Source organism: Elephantulus edwardii, unplaced genomic scaffold, assembly GCF_000299155.1.
Source record: "Elephantulus edwardii isolate Elephantulus edwardi_28Jun2011 unplaced genomic scaffold, EleEdw1.0 scaffold00027, whole genome shotgun sequence".
Taxonomy (NCBI): Eukaryota; Metazoa; Chordata; class Mammalia; order Macroscelidea; family Macroscelididae; genus Elephantulus; species Elephantulus edwardii.
In genome coordinates this window covers 8,610,117-8,633,326 of record NW_006399777.1, presented here as the reverse complement: position 1 = coordinate 8,633,326, position 23,210 = coordinate 8,610,117, and positions in this window count along the sequence as shown.

The following is a 23,210-nucleotide window of genomic DNA, read 5'->3' as shown; positions in this document are numbered from 1 at the left end:
AGGACTCTGTGACAGTATTCTCTGCTTCTTTTCCCCCTCTTGTTGGTAGTGAGATTTCCCTTTTCTCTCTTTGAATCTGCGCATTTTATGCCTGCTGGCCTCGTGGTAAGGAGCTGCACTGCCAACCCAAAGGACCATGGTTCAAATCCACTGGCTGTTCTGCAGAAGAAGGATGGCTAAGCTCCTCCTTGTGTGATGTGCTGTGTCTGAAAACCTGCTGGAGGGTCAGTTAGGGGTTCATTCCAATTCAATGGCAACAGCAACGATCTACGTTTGCAGGAATGGCAAAACTGAACGATCCCCACGTTAATGTTCTAACATCTTACTTGAATGTTCATGTCTTCATTCTCATGCCCTTTACCTTATTTACAATATTAGCAAACCACTCAACCCGTACTTGAACTGCAAATGCCTAGCATTCTCATAATCCTACATCAGCCATGTGCCGACAGTTACACCTTTACAATCCGTGGTAGCACGCCGACACTGCCAGCCTTTCCGGAAGCAGACTGCCCCTCGTGCTCCTGAAGAGTAACTACTGGATTCAAACCAACAACCTTTTAGCTGGTAGCCGTGCACCTTCAACCACTGCAGCATCTGAGCGCCCCCATAATTCCACTGTCTGTACCCCACTGGGATTTAAACCCACATAGTTAGGAGGCCAAGCTTCTCCTTCGCTTCTTAATTCAGATTATCTTCTTTTGTTTACTGGACTATTGCAATAGACTTCTGACTAACTTTTTTGCTGCATGTCTCCTTTTCCTTTCTGTCAGTGTCTAGCCTCTCCAAGTCATCCAATGAGTCCTTGTGGTGCAGTGTGTAAAGCTGTAGGCTGGTAATCAAAGGTTTGTGGTTTAGATACACTGTCGACTTTGCAGGAGCCAGTGAGGCATAAAGTTTACAGGCTTGTGCCCCGTGTGGGTCATCGGGGACCCTACTCTGTCATGCAGGAGAGCTGTGAGTCAGACGCTCTGCAATGACAGTCGCTTTTGTCTTATCTTTTAAATCAGCAAATGAGATCCATGGTGCCTACCAACTTGTTCGTAAGTTTGTTTCTTGGATTTTCTTTTCTGTGGGTGAGTTTTAATATTTTCTTTTTCTTCTCTCGGTCTTCTCATTCTACATGCATTTATAAATTCACCTATGCATGTGTATGTGTTATAGACACAGTCTGAGAAAATAATTTTAAAAACTTGATATTTTATGTTTAAATATAAGTAATAGAAATCACTGTCTATTACTTACTTAGAGCAAAATTATAGGTAAAATTGGTGGATATCTTTTTTAGTCATCAACTATGTAATTTCAAGTGATAGATTTGTACTACTGAAAAAGATTAATTTTAACACTTACTTATGCAAAGAAAACCATTAACTTGATTTATTACCAAACAGCAAACTTACTTAATTTGACCAGACACCATGCTGTCAGTAATTTGACAGTAATGATGTCTTCCCCCTAGTGACTGAGATTAACAATGCCAATTTCCTAACTTAATGCTTGTGTGGATTTAATCAATAGATAATTGAATGGCTATGTGGATAAATTAAAGGGAAAAAAAGCCCAAACAGATTCTGACACCAGGACTGTTGAACTAAAGGGTGTTGTTTGGATAAATAAGCTGCATTTCCTAATTTTATGTTTGTAAAATATGTTTTGCTAAACACATATGTGTTTTATTGCAAAGGGAACAAACACTACATTGCAGAGAACAAAATATCATCATAAAAGAGGAACGAGCGGAATGTCATTATCCAAATGACTTTTCTAGGAAACAGTAATTCTCTTCTCATAACAGTGGTGGTAAAAGTTTTTACCTGAAAAAAACTCCTAACATGAGAATATCAAGATTTGCTAAAATTCACCCTCAAAAATGATGTTAGAAACATCAGATAATATAGTTAAATTGTGTTTTATAATTTTTGAAGTATAGAATATATATAAATATTAAAAGACTAACGTCACCTCTTCAGGCGCCTTTATTTTTTTATTTAAATTGCTTTAAACGTAGACACAATAGTAGAGCTATTAAAAAAAAACCCAAAACTCTCTTCTCCAATTTTCTATATTATTTTATAAAGAGCTAGCATAAATGGCATGTATTAAAGCAAATTGGGAATAATTTGCTCCAGATTGGAAATGAAATTTCCCAGTCTAATGCTTTTATATAAGCTAAATTCACTAAAACTTTGGATAAGAACGTATTCTTTTGCTTGAGAGTAATCTGGAAAAGAACATTAGACAGTCATGCATTTGTGTTTTAACAAATATTTTTGTAGAAGTCAATATATCTTATTTGAATGAACAAATGGATGGATGGGTAATATTGTAGTGCTTTGAACTTGATGAAACAGTTCAATGAACTTGCTGGTCCCAAGAGTGTTTACTGTAGAGCCAAGCAAATTGAAGCTGTCAACAATCTCAATCTCTTCACAATCTATCATGATGCTGCCAATCTGCCTAATGATGAGAATCTTTATTTCCTTGATGTTGATCTTCAATCCATATTGAAGGCTTCAGTCTTTGACTTTCTGCAGCAAGCGCTTCAGGTCCTCCTCAGTTTCAGCAAGCAGGGTTGTGTTATCTGCACAATGTAAGTTGTTGATGAGTCTTCCTCCAATCCTGATTCCACATTTCTCCTCATAGTGCCCAGCCTCGCTGAGGATCTGTTCTGCATATAGATTGAAAAGCTTTGGAGATAGGACAGACAGATCCCTGGCATACACCTTTCCCAATTTTGAACCATACATTGTTTCTCTGCTCTGTTCTGACCACTGCCTCCTGGTCCAAGCATAGGTTTCCAATTAGCACGATCAAGTATTCTGGGATTCTCATTCTTCTCAGAGTCAGCCACAGTTTGTTGTGATTCCTAGTCAGATCGATGCCTTTGCATAGTCAATAAAACACAGACTCTAAGACATACTTTGTGCACTCGATGTATATTTGCTGCTGGAAATACTTCCCCAGAATGGTGTGCATCAGGGTTGTATCCTTTCTCCAGACCTACCCAAAGGCACACAGTGAGAGCTCAGACTGCACGCACAGTGGAGAAACTGTCCTCACTGAAGAATTGTATTCTATTTCCATCCTGAACTGTAAACTGTTAACAAAACCCATAGTTCCGAGTACAGTCAATGAGTTCTGTGTGACGAGTATAATGGGTCAGCAGATCCAGTAACAGAGTATTGATAGCCGTGGTTGATACTACATTAGGTGTGGGGTGCATGGTAACGTGGGTATGTGGTAACAAAGGAATCAGGAAATCACAGGAATCAGGTAATCGCAGGAATGGATGTTGTGGATGGGGACTGCCCCCCATGTGGAGTTAGTGAAAGACACCGGCCACTGCTCCCACGTCATCGGTACTCTCCTTACAGGACAGGGAAGTAAGAAAACATAAAGAAAAAGAGTGTTGGAAGAAGTCAGAGAGGCAACAGAAGGCTTGATCCTGCCAAGTCTTAAAGAGCAACATTAAGAAATCTTAGCATTTTCTCTGGGTGGAATATGGTCTTATTTCACAGAGAGGGGCATTGCTGAGCATGGTTTTGAAAAGATTTACTCTGAGTTGTTTGTTTAGAATAGACTGTACTGGGCAGGGACCCAAGCTAGGAGATTCAGTGAAAAGCTATTGGTATAATTGAGCTGGTTGTGATGGTAACTTAGATGTGAAATACTAATCACAGATGTGATAAAAGGTGGACAAGTGGTCTATCTTTCTAAAAAAAACAAAGGACAGGATTTTATGATGCTAAGGGTCAACAAAACTCATTGTAAACAGGTCACTTGGTAAATGTGTTCATGTCTGTATTTTCCAATTTGTGATCAGCATATGCATTGCACATCCTGATGATAATACTTGGAGAGATAGAAGTTTTATTTTTTCCCACCACACAAATGATAAATAAATATAGAAGTTTTAAACAAACCAAGAAAACTCCCTAAAAAATATCTAATTACTCTGTGACCAAGCCCACCTTTAATGAGTTCATGTGCTTTTGAACACATGGATATTTAACCTGGAAAATTGGCTGTAGTTAGCCCTGGTGCACTGCAGTAGAAGATGGAAATGTAACCCAGCTTGTGTTGTGTTCATTTCATAGTATTAATAGCCATAGTCTTAATTTTTTAATTGAACTCTTTCTGCTCTCAAGGATACACCAGATTCCTAATTGATCCATTTTTTTTAGGTTATGCACTTGTGTTCTCTTTGATATTAGCTTTTAATAGCTGAACCTATTTTCTATCTCTCCCTTGAGAATCTATCAAACCATTGAAAAGATTTTGGGAGTCTTCCTGGGATCTCAATCTTGTGGAACAAAGTAAAAACCTCTATAAGAGGGCTAATTTCCATGAAAGCCTTAGGAAATGTTTTCATAAAGGTATTATTGAGGTGAGATTTGTAATTTATGTTTAAAATCTCCTTCACGTGTTTTCCTTAGCAATTTCAAAGATTGATGTCCTGGGAAAAGGACTGCATGCTTGAAATACAGAGATCCATAAAGGAGAAGAAGACCTTCGGTGAAATGAACTGACACAGCAACTGTGACGCTGGTCATGAATGTGGCAGAGATGGGGAGAGTGTGTGAGTTGCAGGTGACTTGACCACATATAGCAAGAAGTATAAAATATATTTTAAGAGCATAACAGGTAGTATGGATCACAACAAATTTTGACTAACCTGGAGATGAATGGGAATCCCAGAATATCTGATTGTGTTGATGCAAAATCTTTACCTGGATCAGAAAGCAGTCATCCAAGCAGAGCAAGGTGACACTGGAGGGTTCAAAATAAGGAGTATGTCAGGGATGCATTCGATTTCCATACCTTTTCAATCTGTATGTGGAACAGATCATTTGGAAACCTGGGCTTTGAAGTGGAATGTGGCATCAGGATTGGAGAACAACTCATCTACATCATGGCAACTTTAAAAATGATCATATAATATCAGGGATGGTCATGGTTCCTTCCCATAGTGGGATACAACATGCATACTTGGATAAATGAAAAGCAGACACTTTATTCTGGGTATCTCTAAATCTGAACAATCTATCAAGCAGGTCCCCTGCATGTGGGGACAGGATGATAACAAGTTGGACGTGTAGTAGGGAACCGTGAATGAGAAACAATACATGGTGAGCCTGGCTTTCCAACTTCCTGGGGATTTTATACTTTGAAGACTTACACAGGCTGTGGGCTATTCTTTGGTACTGAGTTGAATGCACACGGTGGGTTTTTGAGGCTGTAAATTGTATGGAAGGAGATTGCCCACTTTCTCCTGGGAAGCTGCCCTTGTCTATAGACCTTCAGAGCACTGTGGTCTTTGGATTATTAGTACAACCCTCTAAGGACTACTAAGAGAACTCCCTGTAGGGTAATTAGCCTAGATTATCCACTTCCTAAACCACATGCCTCAGGAAATTGTATGAACTTTGAGAAATGACCATAGCTATAGAAAGGCTTCAGGTCTTTTGTTCACAGGGTCGCTATGAGTCTTGTTTGACTTAATGGCAATCAACAACAACAACAAACACCTATCAGCTCTAGAGTCTGAAAGCTGACTAAGGAATGTGATCGAAGCAGGAACTTAATCAGCCCCTTAAGAAGGGAAACTGATAGACCTCCTCCTGCCTAGGCTACAAATCTGGGTCAAGACAACATTTATGAAGCATTTCATTATACCTTTTGCACTGGTGTTTTCTTTTGCCTGAGATACTCTTTTCCAGATAGCTTATTTAGCCAATAAGGTATTTTTCAGGCATAATATTTCAAATGTCCAGCCTATCTCCAGAGGGCTGATAAGCAATTATGTCATTTTAAAGAATAAAGTGCACCTGATTTGAGCCATGGGCTTTTCAATTTCTTGTTATGCATTTGAGAGCTAGACTATGAATAAAAATGATAGAAAAAGAAATTTGATGCCTTTGAGTTGTGTTACCGGAGAAAAGTACTGGATATCCGTCATGGACGGACAAAAGAACAAACAGATATGTTTTGGAGAAAGTGCAACCAGAATGCTCCTTAGAGGTAAGAATGGTAGAATGTAATCTCACACATTTTGGACATTTTGGGTCCATTCCTTGCAGAAGGACATCGTGTTGGAAAGGTGGAGGGCCAATTAAAGACTGAAAGACCCTCAACAAGCTGGATTGACACAGTGACTATACAGCAAGAAGCCCAACCATATCAGAGATGACAAAGGATAGAAGAAGGTTCAGATGCGTCATACGTAGGGTTGCTGTGAGTTATATTCGACTTGATGACATCTGACAGTAACAACCGAGCTCCAAGCACATTAAACTCTTTTATGCACTCATTTCTTAATTTGCCATGGGGAAGAAAAAGAATTACTTAATTCGTATTAGTTCAATGAATAAATAAAAACAGATTTTCATTTGTTTGTCCACTTAATTTGTTTGTCAGTCCACTTGAAATCAAAGCAAAAGGCAAGAAGCCCAGCCAGGACAATTTGGTTTTGTGCTGCTGGAACAGATTATTTCATGATTGTTGTGATGCTAAACACTGATACTGATGTGTCAAATGCCATCATGGTTGTCCATGGTGGACGGTGTTTGGTGGAGCTCCCCGATTCAAACAAGCTTGGAAGCAGGAGTGGTGTCCACTTCTGAAATGGCTTGCCTCCAGAAACTCTGAAATTGGAGAAACGATGAAACTGATACGAAAGTTCAGGTCTTTTGTTCATAGGGTTGCGACTCGTCAGCACTTAACAACAACAACAAAGTAAATTTCACATAAGCAGAGATATTTCTCTTCATTAGAACCATCTTGACAAACATAAATAGTAAATGTGGTGCTGTGTACTTTGTTTTGGCTCATAAATGCATGTGTTACCTGAAGTGTAATTGTATTGAGTACAAATGGATGATGGAGTTCTCATTCTTCACGTCGGTTGTAAGGACTTATCTCGGGTTGGGCTGAACATTCCACCTCAGTACACTTGAATAAGACACGTTTCCAATCTGGAAGAAGTAGAAATTATTAATATGACAAAGCCTTCCTAATTATGTGGTTTGTGTACAAAAATGTTGTAGTGGAGAGAAAGAAATCAGATAGGTTTGTCGTATTTACACTTTTCTTTAAATTGACCCATTACCTTTTCTTTGGACTGGGTATTCCTATGTATTTGGAGTTTTAATGTTTAAACAAAACTAAAATAGCAAGAGTGAGGTTTTTTGCGTGTATATTTTATATTCTTCTAAGTGGTCCAGCACTGGTCTGTCCATTTGCTGTACAGAGGTAACTCATGGTTGCTGTGATGCTAAACATTGTAATACTGATGTGTCAAATGTGATAATGGTCACCCATGGTGGACAGTGTTTGGTGGAGCTCCCCAATTAAAACAACCTTGGAAGCAGCAGTGGCATCCACTTCCGAAATTGCTTGCCTCTGGAAACTCTGTGAATTTGGAGAAATGATGAAAATTATACAAGCGTTCAGGTCTTTCATTCATAGGATTGCTATGAGTCATCTGTGACTCAGGGGCACTTAACAATAACATCATCAATATTGCAATTATACTTAGAACTTTGTTTGAATATTACATCTGAGCTAGTTTTTAGTGTTTTAAATGCTTTATCCTCCTCAGAATGTTCTCTGATGAAGGAAATGATTGGTCTACCATAAGATCATATCAGGGTGCTTCGCCATGCTTGGAGGGTTTAGATTTTTGAAATAATAGAATTTTTTACAGAAAACCAAGCTGATGGAAATAGAACAAGAAACCTGAAGCCTTGTATTGGATCAGAATGTTAGAAGCATTTCCAACCTGCAGAGATATTGAAGGCAAAGTGCATTCCTAAGACTTACCTTTCCAGCATCACAAATGCACATGTTGAATTTTTGTTGCCTGTTAAATTTACCAAGGAAGAGCAGAGGGCCTGAAATATGTTGTCATAATGTTCCCAAGCCTTATTTTTATCATCGCTTTTTCCCATTCCAAAATGTAATGGTGATTGCAGTATGTGGTAAACAGCAGAAGAAAGTTGTATGGACAAGCAAATTTTTTTTTTCAAGCACCATGTGGTAGCATTTGATTCTAGCTGTGGAACTATAGCTGTTTATGAACAAATAGGATTTTACTCTGTCTTCATCATCGTTAGGACTACAGCATCTGGAAGTCATTACAGTTTTATTTGGAACACCCTGGACTTGTACTTGACAGGTCACCTTAACAGTAACACATCAGTGCTTCACACTCTTGGCCCATCTGTCTGAATACTAGGAACTCAAGTATCATAACATTTCTTCTTTTTTATTAGGAAGCCTGGTAGCATAGTGTGTAATTTACTGTACTGCTAACCAAAAGGTCAGTGGTTTGCATCCACTGCTAGTCTCCATCTGGAGAGATTTATGACCTCAGACACCTGTTGGAAGGTTGTCTTAGAACCAAATCAGTAGATGGCATTGTGTTTCCTTTGCTTTCTCCTTTGGAACTCTAATGGCATAATTTGTAAAATGCTGGGCTGGTAAGGAGTTGTGCTACTAACAGAAAGGTGAATGGTTCAAGTCCACCACCTGATTTGCTAGAAAAAAAATTTAAATCTTATTCTGTGCAGGTGATGGCCTCTGAAAACTCAGAGGGTCACCTATGAGTCGGTTCCAAGTTAACAGCACACAACAAAAACTGAAAAGTGAGGGATTCAAACCCACCAACTGCTCTACCAAAGAAAGGAATAAAGGGAGTCTCCTGTGAACACACCCAGCAGAGACTTGCTAGAGGTTGACATCGACTGTGTGGTCCTGAGTTTATTTCTGGGTTTTCACCTCTCACTGTAGGGAGCACTTATTTTCATGTGTCGGTATACGACTCTGCCCATGATATTCAAGTCTTCATGCTGGGTTGTTGTTTTTTCCCCCTTTGTAGCAAAACCAAAAAAAAAAAAAACCAAACACGTAAATTTTAAGATGTAATAATTGAAAGTGTGTCTGTGTAGCTTCCTAAAAGGATGGTAACACAACATTATTGGCTCTGCTTCTAACAATACATCTCGTTTATTTCTGACCAAACGTGTTCTTTTCTCAGGGTAGGTTTTTGTCACACAAGCCAATTTGGATGAATTACACATACTGTCTGAGAATCCAAACTGACTTTGCTTCTCTCTGTTGGATTTCTACATCACCCGTAAGGATCTTCCCCTCAAGGACCTCTTCTGTCTTCTCAGAGATTGCCTTCTGGCAAATGTAAATGGCCCTCACAAAGCCTCAATCTGCATAAATATGATTCTAGATTGTGGACAATTTTAAAAATCTTTTCCTTGAGGTCTGTGGGCACCCGTGTAAATGATTGTATATTGACAAATGTTTGAACATCCTTGAGTTGGTTAAAAGCCCCGCCTGCCTAAGTAGACCTCTGATTGTGGTTATACATAATTCAATGAGTGGAGGGGTCTTGTTTGCCAGCATCTCACATTTGGATGAGCAAAGGTATGGAGCTCTCCAAAAGCTAGCATGCAATTTACACTGTGCACATTGAGCCATGAACTTGACAGTAAACCAGGAAGACCTGTGTATATAGACCTCCTAACACAAATGTTCTTTCAGAAAGACAACAAACTAGAAGATGTAGTTAGTTGTATACTCAGTGCATTCATATATCCTTCTTATGAAGAGTCAGTGAGATGAAAGATAAAGTAGGCACTTTCACAAGATGTCCCCACGTAAGTGATTTACTTTACTTAATTCTGATAAAAATCCACTGAAGGACACAGGAATGAAAAGAACAAGATTTGGTGAAACTGAGTGACTTCTTCAGTCAGATCTTCAAAACAAGAGACTCAAACTCCTAATCCCTGGTCTGTGGCTCTTTTTTAATGTTACTTTTGTTTGAAAAAATAAACTTGTGTATTTGATTGTTGTTGTTGTTGTGTGTTGTCAAGTCGCTTGTGACTCATAGCGACCTAGGGTCGCTATGTACAACAGCCCTAAACTCGGCTCTGTCTTGTGCCAATCGCACCGTCTCTGACTATTGAATGCCATTTCATGAACTTGTTAGTGTTTAAGTATTGAAAGAACGAATAACAGTTTTTTTAAATATTTATACCAATTCCTTCTGCTTAAAAATTATCATATATTCAAGATTAGTTTCTATGACATTTGATAAAAACTTCATTTTGGACAGACTTTTAAAAAAACACACACACACACACAAAAAATAAACACCCAGTTAAACAAACTCCAGATATTTCTCCTTAATTACCATTTTCAAGTAGTAATATAAGCCTTGCTAGACCAATGCATATATGAAAGTATTTCTAATATTTGTTCTTTTTTTGTTTTGATTTTCTTTTCATTAGTTTATTTACAAAATTCTAATACAAATTCAAATAAATTCTTTCAACTTACCCCCCACCACCACCAAATTTAATGTTACATCTTTATAACGAACAGTGATAGGATCTATTTTCTATTTTAATACTCTGTGATTTCTGGGGTGTGATCTATCATGAGTCTGATTATCTTACTAAATTAAAAAATCTTAAGCTATGCTATCTCTTACTTTCCTGGTGGAAAATGTCAAAAAAACCCCCCAAAAAACCACAACAAAACATTCAAGTGAGAGTATAGGACTTGGTGCTTGGGGCCCCTTGTTGATTTTTCTGTCCTGAAAGTAAACCTCCATATTGGGTTTTCTTACCATATTGTTGTCCAACAAAGTCTGTCCTTTGTTTTTGTGACAGCCCTCCTTTGGGGAAGTTCTTACAATTTAACAGGAGACTTTTCTCTTTAGTATAAAAATCTTATTTATTGGTGATAATTTTTTTTAAAAAAAGCAGGAGAAATGCAATTGAATGACTGTGAAAAATAAAGGCACAACAGTCCCTACCCTTTTGACCTCTCAGTAGAATAGTCACATTTGCTCCACCACTTGTTTTAAAGTTTATTGAGAGAAATTGCTTTGGAAGGCCTGCAAGAGACAAATTTGAGTTAACTAAGTGCTGGTGAATTGTCTTGGCTCGTTTCTCTCTCTCTTAATTTTATTGGGAAAAACATATTTTGGGTACAGGGAGGTGAGGTTTGGGGGCAGAAGGGTGAGGATGGGCCAGGATGCAGTTGCAGAGCTGCACACTTTGGTTGGTGGGGGGAGCAGGTGAAGGAAATGAAAAGGATCCAGTGGGGACCAGATGCTACAGGGGAATGGTAAGCATTTTCCAATGGTGATTAAACCAACTGTCTTATTGATTTGGGAACTGGATGCAGACTCTTTGGCTTCTTCATGCTGAACAGGGGCATAGATGTGAAGGGGGAAGGGAGGACACTTTATCACCTTACTGGTGGTCTTGGGTTAAAGCGGCTTGCCTTCTTGTTCTGTTGGAAGATGTTTTCCTGACATTTGCTCCCCTCTGGACTGCAAAATGTTTTCCCAGGTGGGTCCTGTGGGGATGGCTGGTTGAACCCAGAGGCTCCATCCTCCTTTGCTTTCTTAGCTGGTGTTTCTTTTTTAAGTCACCGTTCACACAAAAAGAAGACGGAAGGCTGAGGCGGAAGCAGAGCTTTGCCTCACTATCCTTGACTACTTTCTACCCTCGCAGTCTTGAAGGACAGTGGCTCCTTTGTCCCTTGGCTTATTTACAAGCATACTGGCTGAGGGTGAGCTGTGCCAGTTTGCTTTCTCAAGCCCTTAGGTGTATGTAATGGAGTGAAGAAAAGAAGTAATGAAGGGTGTCTTTACAACTGCCAGGAGAGTTCCTCTTCTCCCTTCTGCCATCTCTATCACCCTGATCAGATGAGCATCATTAATTGCATATTTACCTCAGGAAAGTTGCTGCAGCTCCTCCAAGAATATGTGCAGTAAAGGGAAGTGGTTTATTTTGCCAAAGAGAGACTTACAAAAAATGGCACAAGGTTCGCTTCCATCTAATGTAGATGAGATGAAGATTTAATAAAGATTTAATGCAGCACGACAAGCCCACATGGAGAATACAGAGTCACAAGCCCTTCCTAGGAGGAAGGCAAGTTAGGGTTACGCAAGACTCTTTGGAGTAAGTTCCAGCTTTGCCTGTGATTAGGGATGTAACTTTAGAAAAATTCCTTTATTTCTCTGCACCACCATTTCCCCCCTACCAGAAAAAGTTATTATGCTGAGTGTGATGGACTCAGAGAATTCCAATAAGAACTAGAGAGGGTGGACTTTAAAAACTATGAAACACTGTGGATAACTACAACTGTTAAGTTAATCACAGTCACATTTCAGGCGTCCCATCTGTAGAACAAAGACTGAGTGTGCATGCAGCCTTTGTTTTAAAATAATCTTTTAATTTGAAGGAACATAAATTTAATAAGATAGATTCTTCCAGGGGATAAATTACATCTTGAGAATTAATTGGGCATCATGGAAGCTACATAAATTCGAACAGCATTTTCTCAGTAAGGTTCTGGTGTTCTAGTCAACTCGATGCAGCTTATGAATTGGTCAACTTACGTCCAAGTCGTCATTTATGGTTGAGGAAATCTGGTGCAATAATTCAAATTCTTACAGTCAATTACACAGCAAAATGAATATAGTCTTTTCTGGGCATTGAGAATTGTTAGACAGTAACAGAATACAAAAGGACAGAGTTAGTGGAAACAACATTCCCTCAAGAAAAAGTTTGAAGCCATTTGAAAAGAAACCAAATCAAAGCCACTACCATCCAGTAGATTCTGGCTTAAAGCTGACCCCTCCATCAGATTTTCCATGCTGTAAATGTTTATTGAGGGAGACTATGCAACTTTCTTCCACAGAAATGCTAGTGACTTAAAAAGCTGTGTGTTAGCAATTCAACATACAGTATAAAAGATTTCCAGGGTTCCTTATAAAGAAAAACAGGTGAAGATGTTTAATATTTAAGAAGTTGAGAAATAAAGTAGAAATCACAAGGAATTAAACTTGTCAAAAAACATCTAAGGGGCAATTTTTAAAAAATACTGTGGTTTTTATCTTCGCTATTACTGCAAGAGAAGCGTACCTGCAACTGAGAATTACTGTGTCATTGATGTGATTTTTACATGTATTTATTACTTTTCTAAATGTCACATTACCAGGAAATCTAAGAACAAACAATATCAGCTGTGAATTACTGGGTAATAATATGATTGGTTCTAAATCTTGTTTAATTTAGGGAAGATAGTGTATAAATAATTCTTACAGCATTGAAAATTCTTCCATTTTGAACTCTGAGGTATGATAGTTATATAACCAAAACTCAAACCCGTGGCCATGAGGTTGATTCTGACTCATTGTGATTTTGTAGGCTAGAGTAGAATTATCCAGAGTTTCCAAGATTATAAATCTTTATGAAAGCAGACTGGCTCATCTTCCTCCTAGGGTGGGTTCAAAACTTTTGACTAGATGTGCATAGACGCTGATATATGACATGCAACAACATATGCAGATACATAAGTACATGTCATGAAGATTGAAGAATAAAAACGCACTTCCATAATTACTTCCTGAGTTATTCTCCTTTTCCTTTAATATGCTTCTGTAAGCCTTCGCACAGATAATGTCTAGGTAGCTTTTGGTAGAATTGAACATTTTGTAGGAACTACCAAGGTCAGTGGGACCATCTGTATAACAGCCTTTGAGGAGTGTGAATTGACCAGACGGGAGAACCGTAAAGTGTGAGAAGATTTAACAGAGTGGAAGACCTCAAGGTTAAAAATATAGTATCCTGTATAAAATGTTCAAAGCACTCTGGTGGTGTCATCTTTAGCATGTCACACTGCTAAAAGAAAAACCTCAGGTCTCTCCATCAGCCGCTCCATGGGAGAAAGATGGGTAGTTGCTTCCCTTTAAGACTAATAGGCTTGGAAATCGTGGAAGTTGATATGAGTCAGAATCAGATTGATGACTCTGTGTGTGTGTGTGTGTGTGTGTGTGTGTGTGTGTGCGTGTGCGCGCGTGCGCAAAGAAAAATGAGCAAAGACTAAGCATTAAAACCCTTCTCTGCTTTAGACTATCTCATGACATTGGTATGACTATTTATTAAAGTTATTGATTTTTTGTATATTCTATGTAGTGTTTTAAACTTATTGCTGTTGGACACGCTCTTACTCATAGTGACCCTCTAGTGTGTTCTTGAGGTTGTAAAGCTTAACAGAAGGGGAGTCTCTATTTTGGGACATTCCTGGTGATTTGAAGCAATGTAGACCCCATTGGCATCTTGCCTAGAAGTACAACACTCTGTGAAAGACATCAAATAGTGCTTTAGAAATAGAAAATTAGTCAATTAGCCATGTGAGTCTGATCAAAAGAAATTGAGATAAATAATTTAAAAGTCTCTAAGGCTTGAATGTCAGTGTCTCTAAGTAGGGAGCTCTGGTGTCTTGTTGTTGTTAAGTGTTGTCGAGTTGCCTGTGACTCATAGTGACCCTCTGTACAACAGCTCTGAAGTCTGCCTTGTCCTAAGCCAGTTTCCCTGACTCTGACACACCTCACCCCATTGTCCCATTGACTGTGTCAATCCATCTCATCTGTGTCTTTCTCTCCTGCACTTTCTCTCCACCCTTCCAGGTATGATGTCCTTCTCCAAGGACAGGTCCTTTCTGGCCATTTGCCCAAATATGTGAGACAGAGCTTCAAAATCCTAGCCTCCAAGGAGAAACTTGGTTTTTATCCTCTCCAAGAAAGATCTGTTCGTTCTTGGTGGTCCATGGTGGCTTAGTGGTAAGGAGCTTCACTTCCAACCCAAAGGCACAATGTTCAAACCCACCAGCTGTTTTTTTGTTTGTTTGTTTGTTTGTTGTTTTTCTTTTTGATGGGAGAAAGCTTCCCTGATGGCTTAGTGGTAAGGAATTGTGGTGTCAACACACAAGTACACAGTTTGAATCCACCAATTGCTGGGTGGCAGAAAAATAGGCCATCTCCTCCTGTGAACTTCACTGCCTCTGAAAACCCTGTGGGGGGGGGGTCAGCTGTGGGTTGGTTCCAGCTCAGAGCTACACAACAAGTAGTTTTGGATTATGTAACAATAGAAATGAATACAGATACTAAGCAGTAGCCCAGAAGATCTATTTCTTTGCTCTTAAAACTAACAAAATTTAGGTTACATTCTTTTGTTTGTTTGTATGTTCGTTTGAATTTTACCTTGGTTGGCTTACAAAGTCCGTATACATTCACACTATCCTTCATTCACATTGTGTTCCACACAATCACTCTCATTTATCATGTTTTATAAATTCAATCCTCATTGATCCATGCTCTTCATCTCCCTGTGTTGTGTTAGGTGTCTTTCACAAGTTATAGGCATCTCTAGTGGCCTCGACCATGGGGAGTTGACTGCTAAGCCAAGGGCCATGCCTCTCTGTTGTTTGAATCCACGAGCAGCTCCACGCGATAAAGAAGAGACATGCCTGGGTATTTCATAGCCTTGGCAAGCCCGTGAGGGTCAGATATGACGTATGACGTGATGGAAATTGGTTTCATAAATTATTCTATATATATAGAGATAGATAGATAGAGAGAGAGAGTTGTTGTTGTTTTTAAGTGCCATCGAGTCGTAGGTGACTCATACCAACCCTATGAGCAAAAGTCCTCAACACTTGCATGTGTGTGTGACTTTCATTCTTCAGGTTCATAGGGTTTCCAGAGGTAAGCTATTTATGGAAGTGGAGATATATAGATATAGATAGATAGATAGATATAAAGATAGAGATAGAGACAGAGATATATACTTCCTAAGGCATAAGCCTTTATAACACTCAAACCTAGTATACCTTGAAGAGAATTGTTTTATTTAACAGTTTATGAATAGGCCACATATACCACAATTGAGATAGCATATGGGAGAAGGATGGGCAATCTCCTCCTATGCAATTAACCAGCTCTGAAAACCCACTAGAGGGTCAGCTGTGGGTTGGTTCTGACTCAATGGTACACGACAACAACAAGAAGATAGTGTGATTTGTGCTTCCTTGGCAGAAGTAAGCTCAATTTTTATATCGATTTTGGCTAAATACAGGCAGTTATGTTGATTTTTTTTTTATAAAGAGCCGCAATCCTTTCAATATTGTCATGCATTTCTGCATATTATGTATTTCTGAATATTATATTCCTTCCATTTAGGTTGCCAAAAAGTATGATCATGTGTTTTTTAAACACAGAAAATTAAATCAGGCTAGCAAAGTCTTATAACAAAATCACATAGCTATTAAGTGATTGAGGAAGAGTTTGGCTCCTAGTGTAAGGGATTGGCTACTGTCCTCAGAAATATACCTCTTTCCTGGAACCTGGAAATGGGACATAATTTGGAAATATGCTTATTGCAGATATAATTAGCAAGATGAGGTCATACTGGAGTAGAGTGGCCCTCATCCAATATGACTGGTCTCCTTATAAGAAAGGAGACTCTGCTGAGGAGTCCTGGATAACTGAGAATACATTGGTAAAGCTAGAAGCCAAGGAATGGCAAACATTCGTGGTTGCACTAGAAGTTAGAGTATCAGATAGGTTTTCCTTAGAACCTCCAGAAGAGACACCCTCCTCATGGATTTCCAATTTCTGGCCTCAGGAACTGTGAGGGATAAAATATTTCTGTTGTGTTAAGCGACTCACTCGTAGTATGTTCATAGAACCTCCCTGACAAACTGGTACAGGAGGTTTGATAAGTTCTAAAGCTCATCAAATTATCTCTCCTACTCATGACTACTACATATTTTGTGCCTTTCTCCAGACACAGAATTCAGAATGGAGAGAATCTCTAAGAAATATACTAGGGAAATCTTTTGTGTAGGTGCATCAGGCTGCATTTTTCTGATTGGAGACTCAAAACAATCTTCAAGTTTTCTTGGTGTTTTTTGGTTTTTTTCTGTTTGGTTTGGTTTTTTTTTTTTTTTTTTTTTTTTTGGATTTTTTTGCCCGCCTTCCAAGCGCCTCATATTCTGTTAGAGAGCAAACAAATTAATGCCAGGGCTGGAACAGAGGCAATCATGCCTCGATATCTTGTCCAGTTTAAGTTCCCAGTTCTTCTGAGAGTGAGAATAATTTAAATAATCTATTGACAGTCTACTTACTCAGGCTGCTTTAATGGTAAAATGCTTTGTTCTCTGATTTTTTTTCCCCTGGTATGAAGTGATTTTTTTTGGTTATTTTTTTGTTTTTGTTTTTTGTTCTGAAGAGGTCTCTGTGGTATCTCCTCTTGCTCTGTGGGCCCAGATAGTCCCTTTGAAAAAGTTCTGCCTCTACATCACATGAAAACACCTTTCTGTAGCACTGTCTTAATCATAAATTCATTCAAAACCATACTGTACTTAAAATTACTTTTTAAAATTAATTTAGTTTGTTTATTTTTCATTTCAATGAATATCTACAGAGATTTTGGAATTCCATTCATTCATTGTTGCACCCTTCTCCCCGCACAAACCCCTCCCCCCCCATTTGCTCCTCTCCTTGAAAAGCAAAAGCAAAACTCCCTCATTGGTACACATTCCCCCCCACACCTCCCCAAACCCCACTCCCTACCCCCAAATATAATCCACTCTGCAACCCTCATTACATACTCCTACGATAAAAATAATGCCCTAAAATATAATACTTTTAGACTATTCTCTAAGCAAAGCACTCCTTAAAAATAGAAGAACGGTAGGAGGCATCTCACTCCCTGACTTAAAATCTTACTACACTGCCGTGGTAGTCAAGACAGCATGGTACTGGTACAATGACAGACACATAGATCAATGGAATAGAATTGAGAACCCGGAAAATTACTTTTTATAACTACTACTGACTGTTTTGGAAAAAAATACATTGTTTTGCATATAATCATTCACATGCATTGACTGTTATATATGTACTTTGTGTTTTACACAATTATCCATATACATGTTTTTGAGCTGAGTACAACTCACAGTGACCCTGTGAACAAAGGATGTTAACCCTGTCCTATCCTGTGCCATCCTCACACTTCCTGATGCACAAAAGCCCATTTTGGCAGTCACTGCATCAATCTATCTGTCAAGGGTCCTCCTCTCCTTAGCCGACTCAGCATTGATACGTTATATTTTATATCATTACCGTTAATGTATGCCTTTTATCATGATGTCATGTCTAGTCCCCATTGACCCTTTCCCATTACTTCAACAATGTCAGTCTAGATACAAAAGCTCACCTAATCCAGGCAATGGTCTTCTCAATTACTTGTTATGCTTCAGAGAGTTAGACAATGACTAAGGATGACAGAAGAATAGATGTGTGGAATAGAATAGAACAGAATAGAACAGTTGTGGTACTGAAGAAGAGTCTTAAACATACCACTGACTGCCAAGAAAACAAATAGGTCTATCTTAGAGAGGGTGAGACCACGTCTTTCCTGGAAAGCTAGGATTTTGAAGCTCCAACTCACTTACTTTGTGAATGTAGCCAAGAGAGGTCTGTCAACAGAAGGACATCATGCTCGGAAGGGTGGAGGGATAACACAGGAGAGGGAGACCCCAGATGAGGTGAATTGATACACTAACTGGGGTGATGGGGGTTGGCGTGTTGGAGTTAGTGAAACTGGCTCAGGACAGGAAAGGTTCAGAACTTCTGTACATGGGGTCGCTATGCACTACAGGCAACTCAACCAATAACATTCTGTGACAGGTTTGGAAGCAGGAGTGGCATCCACTTCCTAAACAACATGCCTCTGGAAACTCTGTGAAGTTTGATAAATGTTGATAGTTGGAGAGGGGCTTCCGGCTTTTTGTTCACAGGGTCACTATGAGTTGTGCTTGATTCAAAGGCAATCAACAACAACAACAACAACTTTATTTTATACTTAAAATTTTTGTGCACTAAACAAATTTGCAAATACATTAAAAAAAAACAAACAAAAAACCACAACAAACTAACAAATCCCAAAAGACCAAACAGACAAGTCCCATGCTTCAAGGAAGGAAAGGAGAAAGCTCAGAATTAGAGATGTGCTTTTTCCAGGATCTCCAATCATACCACCCCCATGCTTTCCATAGGGTTTCTAATGACAAAATGTATATTCTGTACAATGAGGAGACTGTTTCAGAGACTAGATCTTTCAAAATTCATAAAAAAATTTTATCATGCAGCCGTTTTACACTATAGGGTATCAGATGATTGTTTATACTGCAATGGAACACAGGAATGTTGTAAAATCTGGAAAAAATTCTCTGAATATGTAAACTCGAACCTGTAAAGTGGATATTGATCCACGTTGTATATAAATTTTCAAAAGGGAAAAGAGAGAAGGGGGCCAGAAAATGGGAAAGGGGAGAAAAATCTCTGATAGAAGAGGTTAGAAGGTGGAGGGGAGATGAAGTAAAGAGAAAGGGTCAGTGGTGACTCAAAAAGACATCATGATAAAAGGCATACATTAATGGTAATGATATAAAATATAATGTATCAGTGCTGAGTCTGCTAAGGAAAGGAGGACCCTTGACCAGATAGATTGATGCAGTGACTGCATGCTCCATGACAGCAGATTTTCCCAACGCAATTCGTCTTTTGATTTACTGACTGCTGGTGTTCAGATTGTTGGTTGTGGATCTGAGCAAGCTGTAATTGCTAACAATCGCAATCTCTTCTCCATCTATTATGGTGCTTCCAATTGGCCCAGTGGTGAGAATCTTTGTCTTCTTGATGTTGAGCTTCAATCTATTTTGAAGACTACTGTCCTTGACCTTTTGCAGCAAGTGCTTCAGGTCTTCTTCGGTTTCAGCGAGCTCTGGCAAAGGAACACACAGCTGCGCTGTTGGATGCTTTTTCTGGAACATCATGGATGCTGTATTTCTTTCAGTCAAGATCAAAGGGTGCCATTGTACGTTCCACATGCAAGATAAGCATGTAATTTATCGTCTCTGGAACCCCTAAACTTCAGGGCTTACACAAGTGGTATTAGTGGCTGCTTATACATTATGATCCAACTTAAGGAAAAGCTCAAACCTTAGTGTTCCTTACTGGTGGCCTCTCAAACTCCACTGAAATTCATTTTTATAGCTAAAAATTTGAACTTAAAATCTCTCTCTTCTTCAATATTTTCTAAATCTAAGAGATTCTTTCTCATTAAATGTTCTTCCCTCTGCTTACAAATGATCCCTCCTTAAATCTCTGTATTAAAGGGACTTTGCATAGGTGTTTCATGGGACACGTAAGTATTCTTAAATAAAAAGTTCTGTGTACAATTTGAATGAAGAGCTTAAAAAAATCAAATAAATAACATGCTGTAAATAATTTTAGAGCACATTGATGGGATTTCCTAATGTAAGGGCTCAACTGAAAATGTGAACGTGAAGTCATTACCTTTACAAATATATTCTGCTATGTTACTCTATATATCTGTGAGTCCTGTCGTTGTTTTTAACAGTCTGATTTACACTCCTATTTGGTTTTCTGTCCCTTCACCAAAAATAATCAGGGTTCCTGGCGCAGGCACATTGAGGATGAACCAGGAAGATCTTGTTTATAAAGAGAAATTAGATTTTTAAAAGTGAAAGAGGAAGGATATTGTTGAAAGGACAAAGGAGGCAGGTTAAAGGAGCTTCCATAGATAAAATTGTTCTATTTTGAGAGTCATCAAGAAACAATGATGCTTCAAAGCTTTAACTCATGGTTGCTGTGAAGTTGAACATTGTGACACCAATGTGTCAAATGTGAGAATGGTTACCCATGGTGGGCAGTGTTTGGTGGAGCTCCCCCATTAAAACAAGCTTGGAAGCAGGAGTGGCATCACTTCCAAAATAGCTTGCCTCCGGAAACCCTATGAACCAGAAGAAAGGATGAAGGATATACAAGTCCAGGTCTTTTGTCCATAGGGTCGCTGTGAGTTGCCTATGACTCGAAGGCACTTCACAACAACAACAACAACATATAATTTTTTTTTTTAAAAAGAAACCTATTCCCATTAAATTGCTGTCTAATTGATTCCAACTTCTGGTGACCCCATTGCTATAAAAGAAAACTGCTCCATAGCGTTTTCATGGCCAATGCATTTCCAGAACAGACTTTTAGGTCTTTCTTTTGTAGCACTGCTGAGTGAATTTGAATAGAAACCTTAGATTAGTTGCTATTGTGAAATGCTGTTGAGTTGAGCCCAACTCATAGCAACCTGCACAACAGATCTGAAACCTGTCCTCTCTTTAGACATCTTCTTCAGCTCTAACTTGAGTCCATGGCCACGGCCAGTGTCAATCCATTATGTTGAATCTTCCTCTCTTTCCTGACCCTTCACTTTTCCCAGCATGATGTTCCTTTCCAAGAAATAGCCTCTACTAGTTCTACATGCCCAAAATCCGTGAGATGAAGTTTCCCCATCACTGCCTCTAAGGAGCACTGTGTCTGCAGCCTTTCCAAGACACATCCACTTTTTCTTTCAGCAATCCATGGGATATTCTGCACTGTTCCCAACATGATAAGTCAAAGACATCATTTTTTAAAAATTGATAGTGGCTCTCAAACTGTTTGTCTTGCATAGTTGTCTTCTTTAGATGTCTTCTTTAGACTTCTAAAAGGGTTTTATTTATGAGACACACATAGTGTAAATTGTTGGTGTTTTAAATTATTAGGGGGTTTATGACTAATGTTTGTGTTGTTTAGTGAAATTCAATGAAATAAATTTTACATTGGCTACAAATGTTTAAGGAGCATAGAGTTGTCACATCCATAAACTAACTAAACAAAAAGTGAAAATGAATGCTCTTAATTTTGACTCCAGAATAGTAGGTATGCAAATAAAACAGCAAGAACTAGAAATTGTGCTTAGGGGACTTAAAAACATATATTACATATTGCAAATACAATAGTAAAATTGCATATACAATTTTAATTTTAATAAACATAGCGATTATTATCCACTCACAAAGTTCTCCTTCAGACTTTGAGTGGACAATTAGAAGTATCTTCATCTAGGACCAGCTTTGGCACCCATGGACAAGAATATGGTTTAGGGAAAGTGAAGCATATATAACCTTCCCAAAGAGTTATAAATATAATTATGTCTATATAACTTAAAACTTAGGATTTTTCACCTCAGTTGTTGAGGAACATAACTATGGCTTTCTTGGTTGTGTAATTTATGGAAACCAAACGATAAGAAAAGGCCACTGAGTAAGATAAATACAAGAAACAATGCTTCTTCCCCTTTTTATTATGTCTATGGTGATAAGGCCAAAGGAGGAATAAAGAGAAGCTGAAAACTGTTTTGTAAAAACGGAGCTTATTAAAGGTCTGAGTCTTCTTTTATGCAGACAATGACGCAGGCTATGTTTGACTCCCATAATGTGATAGACACTGTGTTGAAAAATGAATCCAATTTCTGTCAATCACCTGATCTCTGCTTCCTCTAAGTTTCTCGTGAAAGCTCATGAGTCCCAAGTTTGATTGATGAGCACATGGGCCACAGTGGTGATTCCTAACGCCAGTACCAGATGGTTACTCTTTGTAGAAGTGCCTTGGTCCTCAACACGCTATGGATTTTCCCTATGGCTGAAAACTCTCTAATAGCAGACACTTATCTAGATCTCCACAACTCTTATCACATGTCTGGAATCTCTTGGTGGTACAAATAGTTAATAAGTCTTTGAAAAGGAAATTGGAAAAATTAGTATTCTCTAGAAACACCTTCAAAGAAAAATCTGATAATCTACTTTTCTTATTTAATTGATTTTTATACAATTCATTTACTTTATGTTTCATCCATATGCACTGTATTCCATGCATCCCCTCATTTACATTGTGTTTCATCCAAGCATTCATGTAATTTGTATCCCATCTAATTATTTACCATTGATCTATGCCTACTATTACACCATCTTGTGAAGTCCCAACTGAATCTTTCCTATTCCTTCAAAATCCTCACAACACACCCATTCTACATCCTAGTGATTTCCACTCTTAACCCTTTTCCCATCTTCTTTTTTTCCCCTTTCCCCTTTTGGACTTTTATCCACATCTTACAAGTTATCCTTCTATTTTTACAAGATTGGTTTTCTGCAGTATTTGTCCTTATAAGACTGAGGTAGTTTACTCAGTATAATGCTCTCTAGCCTCTTCCATGTTTTATAGCATTTTATGAAAGCATCGTTCCTTAGTGCTTCATAGTATTCCATTGTGTGACTGTACCTCAATTTCTAAATCCGTTCATTTGTTGATGGGCATTTGGGCTATTTCCATCTCCTTGTGGATAATGCTATTTTGAAATAGGTGTACCTATCTTCTCTCATATCTCACTTTTCATTTCTTTGGAATACATTCCTAGACCTGATGATCT